Source organism: Lissotriton vulgaris, chromosome 6 (assembly GCF_964263255.1).
Source record: "Lissotriton vulgaris chromosome 6, aLisVul1.2, whole genome shotgun sequence".
Lineage (NCBI taxonomy): Eukaryota > Metazoa > Chordata > Amphibia > Caudata > Salamandridae > Lissotriton > Lissotriton vulgaris.
Genome location: NC_141694.1, coordinates 1626798805 through 1626821716, shown reverse-complemented (window position 1 = coordinate 1626821716; position 22912 = coordinate 1626798805).

The window sequence follows — 22912 nt, the reverse complement described above, 5'->3', positions numbered from 1 at the left end:
ATCTCCTTGGTAAGAGGAGATCCTAGTGGCACTGTGAGCTAGTTGGTACAAAAAGGGTCAGCATGCCCGGTGAGGGTGATCAGAGTTCGTCTGACGCCAATCCTACAGTGTATGTTGTCTAAACGTGCAGATCCTGTATATTTTCTATAGGAACTACACAACATGTTGTGTTCATCAGTGAGCACAGTTGCTCATTTACTGACGTTGCGTTATAGGCGCAGACTTTGTCTATAACTTTGAACAACAAGAAAACAGAACGAAAGATGTTAATTACTGCATGAATGTCTTAGTTACCCATGTGATGCCAAATGTGGTACTAGATTAAAAACAAAATAAGGAATTTGGCATCCTCATGTGCACAGGTCCTACTGATCTCTAAAGGTTTTTTTAGGGTGTCAACTAATGACATATTAAAGAAGACTTTCAATGTGTGTTGTGCTGAAAGGATTTTCATGGAGACAGTTGTCTCTAAAATTAGAATGTATTTTTAAAAAAAAGGGAAGAGCCTCCTGTAGAGGTCCCAAGTAGAATATTATTGATCACATGCTTGTGTTGGTCTTGAAACTGCAGTAGAATAAAGAAACATTGGAATGGCGTCACTGTGCAATGGTAAAGAGCCGTCCGGTGAGCGATGGACACGTTTTGTAGTTTATACTCACAATCAAAAGATCTGGCTTCAGGCAAAGTCAAATTTGTCAGTCCTAATAGTGTATTAATAGGTCTTGAGAAACTCATATATAGTGCGCTGTCTGGCAAAGTTATGAAAAACATATGTGGTTTAATGGGATTTGGATGTTTCCATTCCATGCAGAAAATAAGTTTGACTTCAAGCTAAGGCACAGTCAAAAATTGACCATACTAATGAAATATTAATGTATTAATAGATCTGGAGAACTCATCTGCCTCACTGTCTGGTGAAGTTGTAAAAAACATGGATTTAAATGAATGTTTGAATTTACCCCACTACTATAATAAGGAATATTACTTTGAGAGAGAGAAAAACAGGGTTGTACCTTTTTAGGTCAAGCCTGGGCAGCGCATTCGCTGCCCTGCGAGTCATGCTTTATTGAGGTACAACATTGAAGCTCCACCCATTTTTTTTCAATTAGCTCCTGTTACTGTCCTTGCAAAATCGTTGCTTTTTATTTGTGAAGAAGTTTAGTAGTCCCTCCTTGGTACTACCTTGTCTGCATTTATATCCTCCACTAACAACTGACTTTTTAATTGTGTTGTTACAGGTTCTGCTTTATAAGTCTGTAAGCACTATTTTCTTCATTGATCTTCCCCTATTCCACCCATGACATTGCAGGAGGCCGCCTGTTTTTATATTATTTGTTTTTAAATTATAGTGCGGTATACTTTAACTATAGCAGCTACACTTACTTCTTTTTGGGAACAAATTTTATAAAGGTTTCAGATGCTCAAGTAACATGAGGCATAGGATTTCTGCAAATATAAATTCAATATGATCACAAATCCCCATCTTTCCTTGTACATCCAATAGAAAAAAGAGAAACATTATACCATAACCCTGGTATTAACCTATAACATATAGTGCTGCAGCGTATATCCCATTTACAAGTGTAACCCTCATCTACATTATTGTGTCCTATTAAATAAATGGTTATTGCTAGCATCATAATGTTCTTATCGTCTCGTCTTCGAGTGGGCCATCTGTGACCTTGTATATTTCCATAGGGATTCCCCCTGAAGGCTGCCCACCTGGTCCAGATCTTAGAATGTTTTTGGGATTAACCCCTTGCCACAAATAGTGGGAATTCAAGGTCCATTGCGTAGTCCAAGAGGAGACTTTTCTGCTTTCCAATGTTGAGCATTGTTGAGACCTAGAAAAAGAAGATTAATTTTGTAGCTGTTTCCACCAGCACCATCGATGCTGTGCAGCATTGTAAATTTGGGGGATCTCGGAAGTTTCGATGCTAAGACCTTCTCAAGGCATGCCAGTATACCCTGTCGGAAACGGTCCAGGACTGGACATGTCTATGTATGGAGGTGCCTTCCTCCCATTGACATCAGAGGCCAAGAGTTGATGTAATCAGTCCGGCTTTCTAAAGTCTTTGTCTAGTGACGTATACCCTGTGCAAATACTTGAACTGAATGTATCGTAATTTAATTAGTTAATTAACTGCCAGGGCTGCTTTATAAGTCTGTAAGCACTATTTTCTTCATTGATCTTCCCCTATTCCACCCATGACATTGCAGGAGGCCGCCTGTTTTTATATTATTTGTTTTTAAATTATAGTGCGGTATACTTTAACTATAGCAGCTACACTTACTTCTTTTTGGGAACAAATTTTATAAAGGTTTCAGATGTTCAAGTAACATGAGGCATAGGATTTCTGCAAATATAAATTCAATATGATCACAAATCCCCATCTTTCCTTGTACATCCAATAGAAAAAAGAGAAACATTATACCATAACCCTGGTATTAACCTATAACATATAGTGCTGCAGCGTATATCCCATTTACAAGTGTAACCCTCATCTACATTATTGTGTCCTATTAAATAAATGGTTATTGCTAGCATCATAATGTTCTTATCGTCTCGTCTTCGAGTGGGCCATCTGTGACCTTGTATATTTCCATAGGGATTCCCCCTGAAGGCTGCCCACCTGGTCCAGATCTTAGAATGTTTTTGGGATTAACCCCTTGCCACAAATAGTGGGAATTCAAGGTCCATTGCGTAGTCCAAGAGGAGACTTTTCTGCTTTCCAATGTTGAGCATTGTTGAGACCTAGAAAAAGAAGATGAATTTTGTAGCTGTTTCCACCAGCACCATCGATGCTGTGCAGCATTGTAAATTTGGGGGATCTCGGAAGTTTCGATGCTAAGACCTTCTCAAGGCATGCCAGTATACCCTGTCGGAAACGGTCCAGGACTGGACATGTCTATGTATGGAGGTGCCTTCCTCCCATTGACATCAGAGGCCAAGAGTTGATGTAATCAGTCCGGCTTTCTAAAGTCTTTGTCTAGTGAAGTATACCCTGTGCAAATACTTGAACTGAATGTATCGTAATTTAATTAGTTAATTAACTGCCAGGGCTGCTTTCAGTTTAGCAGCTGCATTTATTTAATTATTTAATTTACAGCACTTTCACTTTAGCAGCGGTGCCTATTTATTTATTTGTTTAACAGCTCGTGCTGTTTTCACTTTATCGCCCGCGCTACACAGCCTTTTTAATCAAATTTTTTTTTTCACTTTTGGTGAAAGCGCACCATACGCGCTTTCACCTTAATGTTGGCCATGCCCCTTTCTTTAGACACTGCTCACTGTAACCTGCATACGGCGAGCAGCGTCTAATGAAAGGGGCGCTGCCACCATTAGAGTGGTCTCGCATTTTCGAGAGTTTGAGCTATTGTGACAATGCCTTTTCTATATGTGTTGTTTTAAAAAACAGATAAATAAAAGTCATTGTCATTTACAATGCCAATAGCTTAAACCTATTGCATTGAACATGCATGTTAAGGAGATGGTTAGTCCTACTTCCGGGAGTAGATAGGGAAAGATAACTCTTCAAGTTACAAAAATAAAATAAAAGGAAAAGTCGCTCTGAGAGAGGCATGTCTGATTAAGAAAAGAAAAGCAAACCGAAAAGAGAGCACACAAAGCCAAGCTTTGGCGTGCTAAACATACCTTAATTGAAGGTCGTTTGAGCATGTGCCGTCTTCCTCGCCCCGGAAATAGACGGGAGAGGTGAGGTCAGGTTATATATGCATGCTTTTGACCTTAATTGCTAGTAATGTAGAGTCGTGCGTGGCTGACGCTCTCGTTCTGAAAAGACAGCGTTCTATTTAAAAATAAAATCTCGATGGTAAATATATCGATTGAAGCCTCTCGGAAGAATGAAGTTAAATGTATTTTAAACTTTGTCACTGCTCAATTATATGTAAATATCAATTGACCTATGTCCTGATGAAAACCCTGTCAAAGTGGCCTACTATTTATTTTTTATTTTATTTATTTATTTTATTAATTTTTATTTATTGAGTTTTATATAGTGCTGGCTAGATCCGGAGGTATTAGAGCACTTTACACAAGGAAACAGCTTGTTACAAGATTACAAAAATAATCACATTAATTACAGAAAGGTTACAAATTTGATACAGGAGTTATTAGCGACCATGAAAAACAAGATCCACAAAAAAGAAAAAAAAGAAAAAGGCCTGGGAGAGTAGGGAGTCCAAGGGAAGGAGTTGGCAGCAGAGAAAGAGACAAGACATAAGTCTGAGGTGCGGCTTGGTAGGTGACGGCCATAGCGGTGAGCCAGAGCTTCTCTCCCTTATAGCTGTAGGAGCAGCTCCATCGGGAATCGGTCATACATTTCGGATTCCGTCGGATAAAAATGAGGATCAGGAAGGGACCACAAGTCTAGAGTTCAGAGACTGGCTGGTGGACCTGGCAAGGGTGGAAAGATATGAAGGGGAGTGAAGTTTGGCAGCCATCTTAAAGTTACGCAAATCTAGTTAGCGCATCAGCGCAGTTTTGTGTCAGAAATGGCGTTCCACTTCCAAACCCTCTTAATGGCTGTCTGCTCACCTCCAAAGTGCTTGCCTCCAGTATTTGCACTATCTGAGAGAGTATTTATTTATTTTATTTTATTTGAAAAGTTTTGTATAGCGCGAACATGACCCCGGAGGGTATCGGAGCACCTTACATAGTTATAAGTAGACAGAGGAAAATAGGTAGGTTAGAGAAAAATATGGAAACAGTGAGGGTTTCTATTTTGCATGTTTAAATACTTCAAACATGTGCATTGCACTATCACCACTTTCACCTTTGTGTGGCACCAAATAATTTCAGGGAAAACTGTTGATCTATTTATAAAACAAGTTGATTTATTTTTGGTCAATTCCTCTTTTTTGGTCTCGCCTACACAGCGCGCAAGAGCAGCTTTGGAGCCCTTTTGGAATCGCTCCAGGCTTTTCTACAAATTCGTGCATGTTTTGCACTGTTTGCTATAGGTACTTGTGCATGTTTGGAGTTTCCCTTGCAGGAGCGAGCAGTGTGTGCAATTATCACTCTCGCTCCCATAAGGGAAATGTCATACATGGACTAAGCCTCAGTGCTGGTCTAATAGGCCATTAACGCTTGCATATGCGCAGTAGTGGCCACTCTTTCCCCGGGGAATGACACTTTGCGTGTGTTGCGTGCGTGGCCTGCACAAAGAGCTCCCCCCCTCTGATCGAAGGATGCCCTCACCTCCCTCAATGACTCCTCTCCTCCGGAGGCTCCTCTTACCCTGGGGGCTGCATTTCTGGGGCCCAGATGTGAGGGGTATTGTTAGCGGTGACTCAGTACCTCAACCCCGCCCCACCTCCTCCTGAGCTGTGTACATTTCCTCACCTCTCCCTGGGGCTCCCTGCTGCCGGTGGCCGCCTCTGCTCTGCGAGCCGCTCACCCTCCCTTCTTCCTGGTCTCTGAAGCCTCGCCACTGCCAGGCAGGGCTTTAAACCCTGGACAGGGCTATGCCGGCGTTGTCCCGTCCCCGTCTTCGCTGAATGTACATGATGTCTTTCGGTTTCCTTTCCCCGTCTGAGCTGAGCAGCCCCAGACAGCAGCTGACAGACACCACAGAGGAGGCGGGGAGGAGCCAGTAGGTAAAGCTTGTTGATTTAAGTCCGTTCTACCTTCGAAAAAGCAATCCCCAGCATGCCGCGCTTTCCTCGGAGAGCACCGAGCTCGGGGTCAGCATCTCTGGCTGCTCCATTGAAAGAGAGAGCACATTTAGCTCTCGGGAGTCTCTCAGAACGCAATAAAAATGATGCTCAGACTAAACTGCTGGTGTCCTTTCCACCAACAAACATCTAAAGATGTCATTTCAATAGGCCATTGATTTTGATGAATGGAGCAGTGGCAAGAACTCATTGATTGCCTCGCGCTCTCTCTCGGGCTGGGAAAGTCATTAGGAGTTTTTATGCCATACAAACAAGTGGAAATGAAATGCTTCATTTACGTGGTTTGCTTTACTTTTGCAAATGTCAGTAAACCTTTGTTCCCTTAGAATAATTGGTACCGATATACAATAAATTTAGGACCTAGATGGCTGCCACAATTCCAAAATTCCAACCGCAGAAAACGTATAATATTGACTTTCCAAGATGGCTGCACATCCTTGTCTTTCCTCGGTTTCTATTCCCAACGACATCTCAGTTTCCGGTCAGTGTTGTGCTGTTGTTCATATCTAACTGTCAGCATATGAGAGTCTCTAGGCGCTGCACTGGCAGAAAGTGTGTCAAAATGTGCCAAGCCTTCTGTATCCGTCCATGCCAGACTGAGAAGGACACTGAAACAAAAGGGAATACCATTTAAATTAAGAGTTGGGCATAGCACCGCAAAACCAAGCTTTGCCCGTCTTCGTGCATCCTTTTGCTGCGACTCTTTCTGTGTGCCATGCGGTACCTCTTAAAAGGGAATAATTACATGGGAGGGTATTAGGAGGGCTCAGCTACATACTGCGCCAGTTGCATAGTGCTTTGTGTCATTTGCTGCTCACAGATCTCAATGTATGCAGGACAGACTCCCCCTTTTGATGCTAATGAAATGAATACCACCAAGCATATCATATTTTTGTTAACGCTTTGACAGTTTCAATGGGGATTTGGCCATGCCATGTTTATTAGTATTTATCAATTGAACAAGCTAATAAAAAGGTTGAAATGGATAAGAGCGTTCAATGGGACACACGCGGGATAAGAAAACAATCGTGAGTAATAAAACTAGAAGCAAATAGTTAAATCGGGGATTAAGAAAGAACAGAGGTGTTCTAGTACATGAAATAACAAGCATTGGCATAGCCAATTGGTCTCGCCTTTGGGACCTTATAAGTGTTTAGCCATGCAACAGTTGATGTTGTTGCACCAAGGATATTGTGCTGCATAACTAAATACTCATAAGGTTCCAAAGGCGTGACCTATTGGCTATGTTTGTAAAGAAAAAGAGGTGCCCCCAACCATTGTTCCTAATTCGGGGCAAGTAGAGCAATTGTGAAAATATATTTAGGAATAACAATTAGAAATGGACCTAAACACAATGGCACATAATGTAAACAATGTATATATTCTGTATTAATCAATTGTTAAATAAGGATTTCAAAAACGGAATTCAGAAAAGGTTCTAAAAAATGTTTTGTATTTATTCGTATATTTTGTTGGATAAAAAATCTTTTTAGAAGATATCTGATATTTATGTATATTCAATTGGACTCCACGAGTTCATATAATCACAAGTACATAGATTGATCTGAAAGATTCATATAAACACAGGACATTTATACAAAACAAACAATAAACAGTGATGTCATGGCTCGACAGATAAGTTAATCCTACGCGCGTTTCGGCCATCAGCCTTCATCATGTAGCCATGATTAGAATATCGACGAACAACCTAAACATAATAAAAGTAATCAAGAAAATACATATAAGTGTCATGTGTCAGTCCTATATACAATAAAAATAGCCTCTTTAGCATGAGGTCAATATTAATCAAAAGCTGTCCATTAAAACATGCTACTAGTCAATGCACATTGGTTCTAAACAACCGCACCATAATTAACTAAAATACTATGTGCTATATTACCTTTACATATTATACATACACAACAATGGTCCCAAGCAAGGAGACACCGGATGAATCAGAATAAATATAGACCCAGTCAGTTCTATATTGGCAAAGACATGCCCAGCCTGGCAGAGGCCTTTGAAGTTTATATTTAAATAGAAAGTTTAAACATAACAAAATACCTTCAGCAATTCACGTGTGCCCCACACACGTGAATTGCTGAAGGTATTTTGTTATGTTTAAACTTTCTATTTAAATATATACTTCAAAGGCCTCTGCCCGGCTGGGCATGTCTTTGCCAATATAGAACTGACTGGGTCTATATTTCTTCTGATTCATCCGGTGTCTCCTTGCTTGGGACCATTGTTGTGTATGTATAATAAGTTCCCCAGGGTCCCTCGCTGATACTATTGGGGTCCCTTGTTGTTTGCCAAAGATATTACCTTTACAAACACCAGACCATCACCAAAAGTGTTGTATATCTACAATCTCTATTTTAGTATAGAAACTTCACTGAAAATAGAACATCAGAAAAACAGGATGAGAAAGACCATGATGAAGATTAATAGAAGAAAAAGAAGGATGAGAAAAAGTCAGGAAAGATGCCTTCTTTAATGGTTTCTAGAACCTATTACTTTAATTTAGTCGCGGAGCAATAGTGCAGGGATGGGTACATTGCCCAATGCGTTAGAGATAAGGAGCTATCCTCATTTTGCTTATTAGGAGAAATTTGTTTTAATAAAAAACCTGTGTAACGCTGTAATCATATAGCGTGATGTTGATAAGAGAAAAAAACTAGGGTAGTCACTATCTTAGCATCTAAATCTATTAAGGTACATTCAAAAATGTAAACCAAATATATTTACCTTCCCTTAATGCTAAGGTTGTGATTCAAATATTGATATGCACTTTTTTTTTTTTGTAAAATTTTTATTTTGCATAGAACAAAAAGGAAAAGAAACACAAGAAAGCCGCACCGAGGTGCCACACATGTTCCCACACAGTGGGAAAAAAAAAGCAAATGAAAACGGTGGTAACGCTACATCGCAAAGATAAAGATCAGTCAATCAGTCCAAGTACCTGCAGAAAAAAAAAAAGCCATAAGAAAAGCCACATAGGAGCTGAGTCTTGCGAAATCAAAATGTCCCATCAAGCAGGTCTTCGGGCCATACAGAAACCATGGAAATGTACCATCCGGTGAAAATAGGCACCTCGGTTGCAACACAGGGAAGAAAGAGAAAATACAACTCCCCAGCCCCCCACCCCTGCCCCCCCCTCCTCCCCCCCATGACGGTGTCACACACATACCACATTCACTCAGCAGGCACACTAAATTTGGAAGAGGTGTAAGGATCTCAATGATGCCGGGCAAACAGCCGAAGGCAGGCCAGTAGATAGGAAGGTTACCAAGGGACCCCACACGTGCTTAAAGTTCTTGTAGTTACCGAGGAAGATGTCCGCCACTCTCTCCAAGCTCAAAAGCCTCCAGAGTCTCGCGTGCCAAAGGGAAATCGCCGGTGCCTCCTTCCGTTTCCACGCCGCTGCTAGCGTGAGCTTGGCTGCCCCCAAGCACAGCCATAGTATCTTTTTATCCACGCGCGTCTGGTGTTCAAGACCGGGGTCCCGCAGGCCCAAGAGCACAAAGGCCATAGAGTCCTCAATAGGATATCGGAGGATATCCTTGATATGGGAAAGAATTTCATCCCAGTACGGCCTGATTACCGGGCAATCCCACCAAATGTGGCGGAAGTCCCCCAGGAGTCCACACCCCCTCCAGCACTTATCCGAGGCAGCCGGATAGATACGGTGGAGCCGAGTCGGAACCATATACCATTGCATGAGAGTCTTTAAGTGGGCCTCCCGTAAGTGAATCGAGTGGTTAAATTGGTTCATATCCCTCCAAAGCGCCGACCATTCGGCGTCGGTGACATCCCTTCCCACCATCTCCTCCCACTGCCCCATATATCGTGGCCTAGGTGACAATTCAGATTGAAGCAGTAACTGATATAGGAAGGAGATGGCTCCCTTCATGGTGGATGTCCTTAGCAGAAATGCCTCAAATTTCGAGGGAGGCCTCGTGGCTGCATCCAGCACTCTTGGCGACGTGGCCCAATGCAGCAATTGGACATGCCTATACCTATCAGTCTGCGGCACCTGGTAGTCCCGCATGCAGTTAGCAAAGGTCAAGGGATCAGAGCCATGAAACAAGTGAAGCAGCGCCCTGCACCCACCCTCCCTCCATGCGTCAAAAGGTCCCTCGGCGAGCGCCGGCGGAAAGGCCGGGTTGAAATGCAATGGTGTGAACGGAGATGGGAAGGTTGTCCACCGCTCATCGCCAGCCAAGGTGTCCCAGACCTTCAGCGTAGTGCCCGTGGGGGTACTGATGTAGGCATTCAAGGGACGGTCTTTCTTCGGTTTCCAGGCTAAATCCCAGATGGACCGACCCGCCACGCTCCGGTCCATATGCAGCCAATGTTTTTCTGAGAGCTGCTGCGACCATTCCACCATGACCCTCAATTGGGCAGCCTTATAATAGAGGTGCAGGTCCGGAAGACCAACCCCACCCTCCGACCGAGGCCGGCGCAGAACCGTGAAGGACAGACGGGCTCGGCCCCCTTGCCAGATAAATGTCAATATCTGCGTTTTGAGCTGTCGGAAGTAGGCGCTATCCAGCGGAATAGGTAAGGCCTGGAACAGGTACAAATACTTGGGGAGAAGGACCATTTTAATTGCATGCACCCTACCTAACCAGGACAGGAATTTAGGTTTCCACCTCTCCAATTCTGCCCGGGTCTTCGCCAGGAGTGGCGGGAAGTTGGCCGCGAACAGCTTACCCACCGTCGGGGTCAAGTGTACTCCCAGATAAACAATCGAACCTGAAGCCCATGCCAATGGTGTCAACGCCCGCACTTGAGCAACGTCGGATTGCGATAAAGTCAGATTCAAAATGTAAGACTTGCCATAGTTTACCTTAAATCCCGCCACACCCTCAAATTCAAGCAAAATTTCCCTAACGCAGGGCAAGGAAGCAGCCGGATCCGCCACTGAGAGCAGGACGTATACAAGAATATCAGGAGGGGCCCCCCCCCCGCGCCTGGGCAACCCCACTCTGTGCACCCTGTCCATTTGAATTTCCCGCGTATCCTCCTCATCCAGTATGTGGAGGAACAGGTCTTGGACATATCCACGCAGGTCTCCTGCCTCACCATCCCAGGGCACAGCCCGGATACGAATGTTGTTCCTGTGTGAACGGTTTTCCAAATCCTCCGTGTGCGTCTGTAAGTCCAGGTTCTGCTCGGTGAGGCGGATGATGTCCTGCTGCAGCAAGTGCACACCGTTGGCCATACTTGGATCATGGTCCTCCAGAGTCGCCACCCTCTCGCCTATACCATCCACATCCCTCCGCACCTCCCGTAGATCGGAGGCCAATTGCGCGCGGAGCTCGGAGATGTCTTCCTTAATGGAGGCAAAGAGTTCGGTCATAAAAGCCTTCGTCACCGGTGCTTCATCGTCCGATTGCTTCGAAGATCCACTAGCTCCAGGGGATGCCGGCTGCTGGGAAGATTTCGAAGTGCCATCCTTCCCCGGGCGTCCCTTGCGATGGGCGTTAGACATGGCGGCAAGCAGCACTCCACCCAGGCGCCACGCGGCCAGAACAAGATGGCGGGCCCTGCCGCTCGACCCAGTCTAGAATGCAGGCCCGTGATCCCAATGGCCAAGCTTCGAACTATAGGCCGTAGTACTTCTGAAAAACGCTCACGGCCCACACAGCAGCCCGGGGCTTCGCTCCTTAGGCGCCACAGGCGAACAGGGGAAAGCTCAAGCTTGCGGATGAACCAAAGTCCAATGGCGTCCATGCATGAATGCCGTTGCTAGCCCGTAGGGCGCGTCCTCCTCGTACTCGGTTCCGGCCCCACCGGAGCCCGCCGACCCGGCACCGCTCACCACCATCAATCTCGGTCAGGGTTACGGCCACCGCCCCGACTCACCGCCACCGGCGTTCAGATGTCTCGGGCCTCCTCTCGGCGAACACCGCCGATCGCTGTTAAACCACCTCCGTCAAGCCTCGTGGGGCCCGCTCCACACCACAAGCTAGGGGGCTCCAATCCACCCCTGTAGCAGGATCTGCCGCCTCGTCGACTCAACGCGGTACTCCACCTTCCGCCAGCTCCGGAGCCTCCAAGCGGGTTCTCAGGAGCTCCGCCCTCCTCCTACATCGGCCGCCAAGACCCAAGAAAGGCCGGGGTCGCACAGGCCATGAAGCTCAGTCGGTCTCGTGGTCGATTCCGGAGTCTCTCCGCTCCACCGACGGCACCAAACCTCTCCGCTATGCCAGGGAGACTTCCGCTGCACTTTTGAAGCGAAACCGCTCCCTCAGGACCGTGCTATTAGATGCTTTGTCGGATCAGCGCCGGAGCGGCTCGGAAAGGCGTCCTACTCCGCCGCCATCTTGGCCACGCCCTGATATGCACTTTTTTTACTATGATATTGACAGTCATTTACGAATTACTTTGAATGCATCTTGCAAAATCTAAAGATACAAATAGTTCTATACAGGCTTTTATTTTCATTTATTGCAAGAACCTGTTGCGAATTCCTGTCAGAGGGAGGTGGTAATATCAAATGCGGATAGAATTTACAAATTAGTTGTTTCACTACCCGACAGAACCAATTTTTCTTTTAATCATTTTGTGTAGCTAGCCAGTGTGCTTTTGCCATAGGCCTGCATATGTTCGTTGTTGGGGCCATTCCTCCTTGCTTGCTCTTGTTGTTTGATCATGTGGTCGGTGACCATTTTTGTAGCCAGCCAGTGTGCTTTTGCCATAGGCCTGCATGTGTTCTTTGTTGTGGTGAAGCCTCCTTGCTAGCTGTTGTTCTGTGACAATGTGGCTGGTGGAAATTTTGTGTAGCCAGCCAATGTGCTTTTGCCATAGGCCTGTATGTGTTCTCTGTCAGGGCCATGCCTCCTTGCTTACTGTCATTGTTTGACCATGTGGCCGGCGGCCATTTTGTGCAGACTACCATTGTGCAAATCCTTTTTTCTAGTTTTCAAGGCTATTTTCCATGCAGACTGATAGAAAAGGGCTATGTCTTTTTGTTTTTGTTAATTTTTTTCACTTTTCCCTCATATCAGTTTAAAATGCTTTAGGATCACTAGTAAATGTATATATGAACAGTGTTTTTATATTAAATGCATACTTTAAAAAAAAATTTCATGCAGCTCCATTCCTTCCCACTACACCAGTAATTTATTTTTATGTTTTACATGTTTTTAATTTGTTTCCATTTTTCCTCCTTCCACTAACTGCCTGCCATAGGCACCTGCTGCACACCAGCATTAATTGTTTAAAAATTGTCATTACTCATTTTCTCCTGGACCTGTGGACCCCTTCCAGCCATATGCATACAGCCACACACCGATGTTAATTTTTTTGTGGCTATTTAATTTTACCCCAAACCCTCTGCCTGCCGTAGGTGCACATACACTAGCATTAATTTTTATTGAATTTTCCCCTGGACCTCCGTGCCTGCCATAGGTACAAGTGCACACCAGCATTCGTTTTTTTAAGGATTGTTCCCCTTTCCCCTGCACCCCCCTGAGTGCCACAGGTTTCTCCCTTAGATTCACTAAAAGCAAATAGTTACATCTTTATGTTGTCATCCTGATTGAAAATCAAATGTTATGGTGGTGTGGTTTGTCTTTGGAATGCATATACTATTGTTAATAATTATTTTGGATAATAAATAACCACACTAAATAATATTGTCAGTACTAGGAATAATCCAAACCGTAACAATGCCATGTTTCACTAAATGCTTTTCTTGCTTGTTTGCTTTTAGGTGCACAAGAGACATCACCCACAGTACTGACAGACAGAAGGCCTGTTCAGAGTACATGATCACAACACGTGACGTGAGTCCTCTAGTTTCTTCTGTTTGTGCAGCTAAGTGCCACTGCCAACAGACAGCTTCAAAATGGCCCCAAAGAAAGGTTCTGCCACAAAAGTGGCCAATGAGGACACCTGTTGTGAAAAAAAAGTGGCCAATGAGGAGGAGAGAAAAAAAATGCAGATTTCCACCACTGGCATGCCACCCCAAACCTTTTTGAGGAGAGGTCCCGTCCTCCAGGGAACATGCTCGGAGCAGCACTCCCACATCAACAACACCACTCCAACCTCAGCCCAAGACCATGTCGCTCAGTGAGGCAGCCACTGCAATTATGTACAGAGTCTGAATCGGATTAGTCTTAGCCTCAAACTAGTACCCGATCGTCGCAGGAACCTGAGCAAAGTGGACAACAGCAGCCGCAGCCAGCAATAGTAGATCTTCCTGAAGTAGGAGCAGAACAGGAGATTGAGCTTCCTGCTGAGCAAGATGTACCTGTTTTTGAACCATTGGCTTCCAGATCTCCAGCAAGAAAGAGAAAGGTTAATCCTTCATCTTCTCCAAGCCCCCTTCTGATGACCTGGCAATGAATCGGACCTCGACTGAGTCCGAGACACGCTAAGAGCGACAAGAGAAAAAGAAAGTTCCTGAAAGCCTATCAATTATGGAAGGCAATGAGAAAGAGGAGCAATGTATGGTCATGGAAGCTGGCTCCGAGGACCCCTCTTATTCAACCTGCTCTGAAGGATGTGGCGCTGGTACCACCACCGCCACCAGCCTCCATATTTGTAAGGCTCCCGCTGAGACCTACATCCACCACTCCCTCAGTTGAAGTACGCACTGCAGAGAGGCAATCGACGACACATCCAACTGCCTCCAGTTATTCTTCAGGGATTGGCAGTGGCACACTTAGAAAGTTCTCCTCCCCAGTTTGGGACTTTTTGATGACTAGCAAGGAGGAGGATAACATTGCAGTATGCTCCATTTGCCATGTAAGTGTTTGTTGAGGTACGCTTAGTTCACGCTATGGTACTGGAGGCCAACGACCTTATGAAAAAACATAATGAAATCCGGTGGGAGGCACACCTTAAAAACATTGCTGCAGGTGGTGGTGGTGATGAGAAAGGGGAATCCACTCCAATCATGGTCGGAGGTGAAGATGATGAGAAAGTAGAGGCTGACAGTGATGATGCTGGATTCCACTATAAAAGTTACTAAGAATCCTCGGTCGACTGGACCTTTATTATCTGCTGAAAAGTGTAAAGGGGAAAATTGATGCATTCACAACAATTTTTCATGAACCAATTAGGTTAAACTTTGAAAGGAAAACTGACTCCGAATTAAAATTTAGGGATTTTATAACAAAGACAAAAATAACTGGACACACAAACACCTCATGATGAGGTTGTAGATATACATAGGCACTAATACAAAGTTCATTCTACAAATCAATCTAATTCGGTTCAGCATAAAGAGAATGAACAACTCCAAAAATACTAAACAAGCAATAACTGCTCCAATATCTATGTTAGTCTTCATTAGTGGCTGCAAAAGAAATCGATTAATTTATCCCCACACTATCACGAACAGGGCATCCTTACTTAGCATTCTGCCAGGCAAGATCAAGAAAAGGTGTCAGCTTGTGAAGACTTCCTAAGAAGTACACTCACATTGTAAGGGTCAGTAGCCAAAGCTACGGAATCTGTTCTAAGACTCTCTTCTAAGAATCGATCTCTTCCTTCTGCCCTCTAATGGCTCTCTGCTAGCTCATCCTCTGGGGCACTGTCCCTAATACGAAATGCACAATTGATAGAACACGCCCATGAAACACCTTCTTTGGCCAGGCACCTCTTGTAGGTAATTTTCCACCGAAACTTGTACTCAGTCCAGCAACGGTTGGTGTGTCCTTGGGTCTCAGACTCCTTCAACGAGAAAGAATACCAGCTTCCAATTATCGGCATTCCTGGATACTAAGTAACGAGTCTCCTCCATACCTAACTCCTAAAACAATGACATTAGTCTAACTAACAAAGAAGATGTCCTTGCACCTGCAACAGAAAAATGAGAACAGAACAACCTTGCACACACATGAATTTCGCTGACTGCCTCAAAATGAGAGCTCTACCGGGGGAAAATAAGTTTCAGGCCTACACAAATCAGTTAACATAAGAAATATGAATAGGCCTTTCATAGCAAAAAAGAGAAAATACTCCATCTAGGCCTTCAACATCAATTAAAACAAACATTTATAAACGTTGCATCTGTAAGCACTACATTTCATCACCTTTAAAGCACAGTTAGTAATTTCTACATGTGCAAACTTTATGGTGCACGTTAGATTTAAATCTTATGCATTAAATTACACATGAGCTACTTTGTTAGACATTTGCAATAAACATCAAGAATAACACGGTTCCCTCTAAATGCCATTTTACTGTCTTGAATGGCACGCCTCATTCAAGCATTTCATTTACCATTTGTTATTACAACACAATTTGCTAATTAAAGTTAACACACATGAGAATATATGCTAGTATGGACTATCAGTGTATATTATATACCCCTACAATTTTCAGAATATCTCTGCATTCTACTAGTTCCCCGCTCTGATGACTAGTGTCATCAACAAAATCACAACTCCCTGGAGAAAGAACCGACCTAAACAGAACTTGTCGCCATCCTTCCCTGTTGGAACGTCTCTAGATTCTTGATATTCTCATAATGACTGTCCTGCTGTCTAGCCGTCGTTATCTCTCACTCCCTAAGGGATCTTTCGACTTGGTTCACCCTGTACCACAGATAAGCCCTGACAAATCCCCACAAGCAAACCACACAGACCACAATGATAATGATAGGCTTCAGAATGTAACCAAGAATACCTTTTCCCAGGCTTGCAAACCAACTCCCTACTTTACCAAAGCCTTTACCAACTTTCTCCAGAACAACCTCTTCAGTCAGATCCTGGATCTGATGATGAAGTTCAGTGATGTTACTTATATACTCCTTCAGATCTTTACTATCATCTGGTATATAAGTGGAGCACTCTTGCACCGTCAGCATTTTACAGACTCTGCCTTCTTTTGCCAATAAGACATCTAAAGCAAGACGGTTCTGCATCACCATCGTCCTTATCGATAACATCTCTCCATCAACAAGGATCAGTGATTTAGCAGTATTTGTTGACAACTTATCCACTACCATCGCCAGCTTACTAATCTTCACATCATTCAAAACCACTCCCAAACCAGGTATCACTGCTCCAAAAATATCTCTTATCACTCCTCCGACACTTGCATCTCTCCTTGCTCTAGAATACATTCCTCCTTCCAGAAATTCCAGCTCCTCCACATGGTAGATTTTAGGGAAAAAAGCTGCTAGGTAATAAGTACCATACCAATTGGCAGGCAATCTCACATAAGCATTTTTCTCACATAAAAAATATACTGTCGGCATCACCTGTATCGGACCTTGCAAAACGTTCTTTGCTGAATCTTCCATAGTGAAAGTGTGATCACACGCACTCTGTCCTACATAGACCTTATCATAATAGGTCTGGACACGTTTCATACACAGCTTCCCCTTCTGTTCCAAATCCAATATTATAGGGCCATAGCTTCCTTTTGCCCTGTGTGTCATCTCCTCCTCCGTCCAATCTAATGGACTTTTTCCAGTGTTACGTGTTTTCATTAGTTGTCTATATCAATCTTCTACTTGATCTATAAACTTATTTTCTATCTCTGTTAATGAACATGTTAGGTTATGTCTGTGTGCATAAGCAGTATCTAACGAGGTAGTCGGTATGAAGTACTTCCCAATTCTATCCTCCTGCTTGTAATAATCATACTTATTCAAGTACTTGTATGCTGGAACCTCTGAAAGCACTGCATCATAATTCGAAAAGAAATACTCATAAAGACCGCTCCCATAAAATATCCTACGCAACATACTACATGAAATCCCATAATTAAAAGGAAGATTATGATATTTAATGCCCTCATCCACTGATGCAGGCAACTGCAAACACACATAAGTCTTCCACATCTATTGTATCAATGTACTCGTAAAGCAGCTTGGCATACGCAATAAGCTTAAAGACACCTCTAGAAAAATCTACATGCAACCTACGACATCTGATCTAGCATAGATTTTTCAGCTCCTATGGTATTCTCTTTCTTGCTAGAAGTACTGGGTGTAGGTGTCCCTTTCACCTCTACGACTTCTGCTACATGTGGAACAGTAATTGATACTATCAAAACTATGGCTATAAACACTATCACTCCTACTTTGAGTGCACCTATTATACACTTGGACCTATGGTTCAGATTTCCAGCTTCCATTTTCGTTGTCAAGTCAATCTGCAGCAAACAAACACTTTAGAGTCTCTTTCTCCACCACAGGTAGCTGCTTAACCAGTTCAAACACCACCCTGAAGTGCTGGAATTTCCTTTTACAGTACTTTAGTGCTTTATTTACACAGTCCAAAAGACATCCTTAGCCCTCTTTCTTCTTCTACGGAAAGTACCTATGTTTATTCTTCTTCCACTCTGGCCTAGGTTATCTTCTTTAAATACGTATTTACATAACACAATTCATTCGCAATCCACAATAAGATGTTATGTTATGTTATGTTACGAGCATTTATTACGCGCACAGCTGCTCCAGCAAAGGAGCGTCCCGGCGCCTGACAAGGAAGCCACATAACACAACTTAAAAGAGTGGGCAGGTAAAAGGGAAAAGACTAAGGGAACAGGAAAGTCTTAACAGCCCTGCGAAATGAGAGCAGATCAGCAAGGGTCCATATTTCGAATGGTAGAGCATTCCACAGGGCAGCAGCACGTACACGAAAAGAGCGTCCCCCAGCCCGACTACGTTTAAACCGTGGAACTACTGCTAGTTCGAGGTCTGATGAACGTAGAGAGCGACCTGGAATGTAGGGAGACAGAAGGTTCTGAAGAATCTGAGCAGGGGAACCTTTGGCCTGATTTATCCCTATCAAGAGGGAGCTGGCATAATCAAGCCGAGACATCACCGTCGCCTGTACCACGAGCTGTCTGGTCGAGGCGTTGAAGAATTTAAGTACAGGTCTCAGGTTGCGCAGGATGCCAAAGCAGCAGGCCGCGATGCGTTTAGTGTGGCAGACAAAGCTAAGGGTGGGGTCCAACCACACCCCTAAGTTTTTTATCTCCGAAACCGGAGTAGGGGTGGGACCCTGCTCTGAGGGCCACAATGCATCGCCCCAAAGTTCCGCTTGTTTGCCGAAGACCATAATTTCTGTCTTTTTAGCGTTAAGTTGGAGACAGTTGGACGTCATCCAACTGGCGACCGCCCGTAGTCCATCCCGGAATCTTGGGGCCTCCACCCCAGAATCCCCGCTGATCGTGACCGCTAGCTGAGTGTCGTCAGCGTATGACACCATTGTCATACCCGACTGCTTTACGACCTCAGCCAGCGGCCTCACCTAAAGTTTGAACAACGTGGGACTCAGCGAGGATCCCTGCGGGACCCCAAGAGTCAGGGGATGAGATTTGGACTGGTGGGGCGGGACAGCCACGCAGAAAGAACGGTCAGCCAGGAACGAGCGGAACCACTGAAGAGGGGAGCCAACCACGCCCGCTTCCTCCAGGCGCTGCAGAAGAATCCCGTGCGAGACGGTGTCAAAGGCGGCGCTCAGATCTAATAGAACAAGCGCCGCCGTTTGACCCGCATCAAGCACCGCGCGAAGATGCTCCACCATAAATAGGAGGGCTGTCTCCGTGCTGTGGCCGGCTCGGAATCCATTCTGCGTATCATCCAGGATGTTAGTGCGCGAGAGATGGTCTGTGAGGGCGATGTTAACATGCGCCTCCGCGACTTTGGCCGGCCACGGGAGGAGCGATATCGGCCGATAGTTCTCCGGTTTGCTGGTATCGAGAGATGGCTTCTTCAGAATGGGCATTACCACTGCCTGTTTCCACTTCAGGGGTATCAGACCAGATGTAAGCGAGATGTTGATCAAAGAGCAAACTGGCAGAAGATTAGAGGGTGCCAAGTCTCTAAACACCGCTGGCTTTAACGGATCTACCGGAGACCCCGACTTAACTTGAAGGGCCAGTGTCTTAAAACTTTCCGGTGTGAGGCAGGGGAGAGAGTCTAAAACAACCTGCCTTCGAAGGCTATGAAGACCTTCACCAGTGGGCGTAGCCGTAGGAAAGGCTCTATAGATGGTATGAACCTTCTCCAGAAAAAAGGCCGCCAGCGTTTCGCAATGTGCGTTGGAACCAATGGCATCCGCAGAAGCCTTTTTAGCCACAAGGTCCTTGAGGGCTTTAAAAATGGTTTTTGATGGGTTCGTGCTGTTGCGAAATTCGAGGGCATAGAATGCTGCCCGAGCTCTGCAGACAGCGCGATGATAGGATTTGACGGTAGCCAAATATATGGCTTTTTTACTGATGTCATAGGTTTTCCGCCAATCTCTCTCTGCGCGTCTACAAGAGCTTTTCAACGCACGCAAAGATCCATCATACCAAGGACTAGGGTCCCGTGGTCCACAGTTACTCAAGGTCATTGGGATAAGGGAGTCAAGGGCTCTGGTAACCCATTCGCAAAAACGGTCGTAACCAGATTCCACATTCTCCGCCGGGCCCAAAGGGTCCTCGGAAAGAAGACGATGGAGGTCTTCCAGTTTTAATTTATTCCAACGACATCTAAGAAAAACGTGTGTCGTGGACTTAAAAGGAGACTCAGACAATGGACACTGGATCGTCACCAAAGAATGGTCCGTCCAGGCCATGGGGAGAGGGGAAGCAACCCTTACCTCTGCTAGGTTTGAAAAGAAGGGGTCCAGAATATGTCCACCTACATGGGTGGGATCCGAGACCAATTGAAGCAGTTGAAGAGCCTCAAGATCAGCCACGATACCGCTCACTGCAGGCAGAGTCAAGGTATCAAAATGGAGATTCAAGTCTCCTAGAATAGAAAAATTGGCACATCCTACTGCCAGCGAACTAATGGCGTCAGGGAGTGCCTCCCTAAATGCCACGTCGCTGCCCGGGGGATGATATATTAGTAAACCTGAAAAGGTAAAATGAGGTGTGATAGAGACCTTGAACAAGGCGCTTTCGCAACCCGCAATTTTTTGACCTCTCCAGTCGCAGGGGTAGCAAGATTTAACAGCGAGCGCTATACCCCCACCTCTAGAGGAGCGATTGAGCGTATGGACCGAGTACCCAGATGGAAAGGCCAGATTGAGAACAGCTGTGTCTGTTTCCTGGAGCCAGGTCTCCGTCAGACAAAAAATGTCAGGTAGTTCCTTTCCGGTAAGGTCGGCTATATCCTGATGATGTTTGACCAACGACTTCACATTCAGGTTCCAGATAATAAGGTTCTGCCGTGGACATTTACTGCCAGGGACTGATATCTCACCAAGACAGCGCGGAAGGGCAGGGGCTTCAAGCAACCACCTACCACAGGCACACTGATGGGGGCCACTCAATGGGCTCACACGAGACATGTCACATGTTGGTAGACGCCGGCCGATGGACACAAGGGCATCCCTTGAATAACTGGGCATCGTATACGACGCAGAACCACCGGACAGAGTCCCAACCCGACCAACGCGACCGTACGCGGACGGGCGCAGACGGGCAGGACTCTGGCACGACTCAGGCTAAGCGAAGGCGCTCCCGCTGCGCGATACCGCTGCGCTAGGCAGGGAGCTTTAAGTAGGCGTCCCACATAGGCTTCTGCGCACTGGAGCGCTTGCTAAAGATGGCGCCCAAACAACTACCCCACTCCAATATGGCGGCTTCTAAATGAGCCCACCCCGGGAACCGGACCCGCTCAAGCAGCGGTGGGTTCCGATTAAGATGCAGGTAAGAGGGCAATTTTAAAACCAGGGCAAACAACAGAAAAATGAAAGCAAATACAAAACAGGAGGCTTTAAAAACGCTATTCAGCGTAGTGAGCGCGAAGCGCTAAGCAGCGATGTTGTTCCTTGTCAGGCCAAACCCTGAAGCAGCTCGCCTTAAGTAGGCGTCCCACATAGGCTTCTGCGCACTGGAGCACTCGCTAAAGATGGCGCCCAAACAACTACCCCACTCCAAGATGGCGGCTTCTAAATGAGCTCAACTCGGGAACCGGACCCGCTCAAGCAGCGGTGGATTCCTATTAAGATGCAGGTAAGAGGGCAATTTTAAAACCAGGGCAAACAACAGAAAAATGAAAGCAAATACAAAACAGGAGGCTTTAAAAACGCTATTCAGCGAAGTGAGCGCGAAGCGCTAAGCAGCGATGTTGTTCCTTGTCAGGCCAAACCCTGAAGCAGTTCGCCTTAAGTAGGCGTCCCACATAGGCTTCTGCGCACTGGAGCGCTCGCTAAAGATGGCGCCCAAACAACTACCCCACTCCAAGATGGCGGCTTCTAAATGAGCCCACCCCGGGAACCGGACCCGCTCAAGCAGCGGTGGATTCCGATTAAGAAGCAGGTAAGAGGACAATTTTAAAACCAGGGCAAACAACAGAAAAATGAAAGCAAATACAAAACAGGAGGCTTTAAAAACGCTATTCAGCGAAGTGAGCGCGAAGCGCTAAGCAGCGATGTTGTTCCTTGTCAGGCCAAACCCTGAAGCAGCTCGCCTTAAGTAGGCGTCCCACATAGGCTTCTGCGCACTGGAGCGCTCGCTAAAGATGGCGCCCAAACAACTACCCCACTCCAAGATGGCGGCTTCTAAATGAGCTCACCCCGGGAACCGGACCCGCTCAAGCAGCGGTGGATTCCTATTAAGATGCAGGTAAGAGGGCAATTTTAAAACCAGGGCAAACAACAGAAAAATGAAAGTAAATACAAAACAGGAGGCTTTAAAAACGCTATTCAGCGAAGTGAGCGCGAAGCGCTAAGCAGCGATATTGTTCCTTGTCAGGCCAAACCCTGAAGCAGCTCGCCTTAAGTAGGCGTCCCACATAGGCTTCTGCGCACTGGAGCGCTCGCTAAAGATGGCGCCCAAACAACTACCCCACTCCAAGATGGCGGCTTCTAAATGAGCCCACCCCGGGAACCGGACCCACTCAAGCAGCGGTGGATTCCGATTAAGATGCAGGTAAGAGGGCAATTTTAAAACCAGGGCAAACAACAGAAAAATGAAAGCAAATACAAAACAGGAGGCTTTAAAAACGCTATTCAGCGAAGTGAGCGTGAAGCGCTAAGCAGCGATGTTGTTCCTTGTCAGGCCAAACCCTGAAGCAGCTCGCCTTAAGTAGGCGTCCCACATAGGCTTTTGCGCACTGGAGCGCTCGCTAAAGATGGCACCCAAACAACTACCCCACTCCAAGATGGCGGCTTCTAATCAGATCCAATTTCAACTAGAACACATTGCAAAATTTCAAGACGAACAACTACTATTTCATGAGGTGGTGGTTCAAATCTAAATGTTGGGAAAACTAATTTGTGCAATATTAGAATTTGCACCTTGC